Genomic DNA, 3,623 nt, shown 5'->3' on the forward strand with positions numbered 1-3,623 from the left:
ACATTCGAACTCCATTCCATATTCCATATCTACTTAAAACGACATCAAACCTTAAGTGTGTCACCCTACGGTTCGAGAACTATGCGGACATGATCGAGACTCCTCTCCGATCAATAACTAATAGCGGGACCTGGAGATCCATAATAGCTCCCACATATTCAACGATGACTTCGTGATCGAAAGAACCATTCACATAAAATAACAATTCCCTTTGTCTCGCGATATTTTACTTATCCGAAGTTTGATCGTCGGTATCTCCATACCTAGTTCAACCTCGTTACCGATAAGTACTCTTTACTCGTACCGTGATATGATATCGCTTGTGAACCAGTCACATGCTTGCAAGCTAATTGGATATCATTCCACCGAGAGGGCCCAGAGTATATCTATCCGACATTAGGATGGACAAATCCCACTATTGATACAAGTGCCTCAACCCTATACTTTCCGAACACTTAATGCCACCTTTATAACAACCCATTTACGCAGTAGTGTTTGGTGTCATCAAAGCATCCATCCGGTGTAGGTGATTAACATGATCTCATGGTCGAAGGATTAAGTTACTATGCATATTAAAGCTTGAAGCACAACGAACTTAATGACTTGATCATATGCTACGCTTACTATGGGTGTATGTCCATCACATCATTCACCTAATGATATGATCTTGTTATTAATAACATCCAATGTTCATGATCAGGAAACCATGATCATCTATTAATCAACAAGCTAGTTTAACAAGAGGCTTACTAGGGACTCCTTTATGTTTACAAAACACACAAGTATTAATGTTTCCGGTTAATACAATTATAGCATGGGATGTAAACATTTATCATGAACACTAAGATATAACAATAAACACTTTTATTATTGCCTCTTGGGCATATCTCCAATAGGGAATTAAAGGAATGGAATGAATTCGAATGCAAATCCGCAATAGCAATCAAGATTACAACTGTGGCTGGAGGAGGATGATGATGGTGGTGCAGCGGTTGATGATGATGAAGGGGATGATGCCTTGTCCTCCGAGGATCCACGTAGCATCCCAGATGTTGTCTTCTCCAAAGTTCCTTCTTGAGATCTGATCTGGGGCGATGTTTTTCTGTTTTGCGGAGCCGTGTGTCCCGGATCTCTACACCGTCTGCGCCTGGTGAAAGTATTTGACGAGGCGGTGCTTCTGGCGGGTGGTACGGGTGGGCCTTGCCCGTACCAATGCCCGTTAAAGTTACTAGAAGTTGTCCTCGCGTTGTCCTTTCGCACAGGTGCATAATTAAGTGCTAAAATGATTTCTATCACGTCAAAATGTGAGAAAATGATAGTTTTCATTGATATTTCATCCTCGACTTATTATTTCAAGATCCTTTGTAGACAAGCATAAAAGGGCGCGGTAGCGCGGTGAAATACAAAAATCCTACTGCTACTCAACGATAACTTAATGAAATAACGATGTAAAAATGTGCTAAAAATGCACTCATCGGGTAGCTCGGCAACTACAGCTGCACCATCGAATGTTGGTATCTCGTTTACTTCACTGATAGATTTGCCTTTCATGAAGTGCTTTTTGTCTTCTCTGAATCGATGCCCTACTTCGAGGAAGTGTCGATGCTTGTCAAAAGCGAAATACTTGCCGCCCTTCTTCAGCCACATGAACTTAAGAGCATGCCTGCACACTAGGCATGGCATCTTCCCAGTTGTACAATGTCCGCAGAATATTGCGTACCCGGGTAGGTCATGCATGGAATAGTAGAACCAAACTTTCATCAGGAAGTTTTTCTTCGATGCTCAGTCGTATGTCCACGTCCCGTGGTCCCAAGAATGGTGCAAACCATCGCTAAGCGGTCGCATGTACACACTCAAATTCTTCCCCGGGTATTCAGGCCCGGGAATGATCAGCATCAGGAATATGTTCTTGCGTTGCATTAGGATGTCGGGAGGGAGATTGAGCGGAATAACAAACACAGGCCAACAGCTGTATGATCTAGCCGATATACCAAATGGATTGAATCCATCGGTTGCTATTGCAATTCTAACATTCCGAGCATCTGCTGCTTACTGAGGGAATACACTGTCAAAATGCTTCCATGATCCACCATCAGCTCGATGTTTCATCTTCTTTTTAAAAATCAAAATCAGGGTATCTCTTCCCATGCTTGTGCCACGTCATCTGCCTGACAGACTCCTCGCTCATGTAAAGGCGCCGGAGTCTTTTTATGAATGGGAGATACCAAAGAATCTTTGCGGTGAGTTTCGTCTGCTTCATCTGACCATCGGCATCCTTCACCTCAAGATACCTAGAGGACCCGCACTTGCACTAGTGGAAAACGGGGCAATAGGCCCGGTCCATTTGGGCCTTTAGACCCGGTTCCCGAACCGGGACCAACAAGGCGGGACTAAAGGGGGTACCCTTTAGTCCCGGTTCAAACATAAACCGGGCCTAAAGGCCTCGACACGTGGTGCGGCCAGGGAGCTCGCGGTGGAAGGGCTTTGGTCCCGGTTCGTGGTACGAACCGGGCCTATGTTTCTCTGCCGCGGCAGAGAATTGCTATTTCTCTGCCGCGGCACAGATTTCGGCTGTACCAGCGTTTCTCTGCCGCGGCAGAGAAACAGTCTGTTTCCCTTGCCGCGGCAGAGTTTCAGCAATGCATATATATATCATTCAAGAAACCACAAAAAATCGTCATGAATATATATAGACATCGTCAACAGTACACGACATAGTCAACACAGTACACGTAATGCATGCATATTTACAATACAACTTTTCCTGAACGAATATCGTCCGACGTCACGATCTTCCGATAGTGCTCTCCACCTGGGGTAAGGACCTCGGTAATAAAGAATCCCGCGATTTCCTCTTGAATTGCTTTTATTTGATCCGCTGTTATGAGAGTGTCCCGCAGGCGTGTCATCTATATTTAAAAAAGGAGATCAATATATGAATGGAACTCAATACAATAGATGGTACTAATTAAGATTAATTGTGAAAATTTGTTATCGTACACGAGTGTGGTGTATTTGGGCATCCCCACCCTTGGGACAGGACATGTCACGCATGAAGGTGCAGACGTAGTATCCACATAAGTTATTCCCTTTTTCCTGCCTCATACACTTTACGAAAAAATAGTTCGATCAAACTAATAATCAAGCATCGTATTGAAAGTAAATATCATATATAAAGTTTCACGGACATAGCTATATATATAGTACTACTTACAGGGTAATCTCTAAATGTAAGCTCCGGTTTCCATTCACCCGGAACAGTATTGATGAACCGTTTCCAAGCCCTGCCCGGCAAAAAATAATGAGTAAATGAGTAATTGATTAGTTGATGATATCTTCGAATTAGAGCAGATGAAGATGCCAATACGAAATTGATTGAAACTACCTCTGGAGGATGGCAGCCATGTCCGCCCATTCCGCATATTCTTTACGTTTCGAGTCCATGACGTTTACGACTCCAAGGTGAAGATCAATGATTAGGAGAATAAAATGGAAACTGCACAAGCATAGCTCAATGATTACGAGAATAAAGTGGAAGGTGCACAAGCATAATGTATGTTATATATAACACTCACTTGAAGTTGTAGGGAAAGAATATATCCTCTTTGTCTCGCTTGCTTCTC

The sequence above is a fragment of the Lolium perenne genome, chromosome 6, assembly GCF_019359855.2.
Source record: "Lolium perenne isolate Kyuss_39 chromosome 6, Kyuss_2.0, whole genome shotgun sequence".
NCBI classification, from domain to species: domain Eukaryota; kingdom Viridiplantae; phylum Streptophyta; class Magnoliopsida; order Poales; family Poaceae; genus Lolium; species Lolium perenne.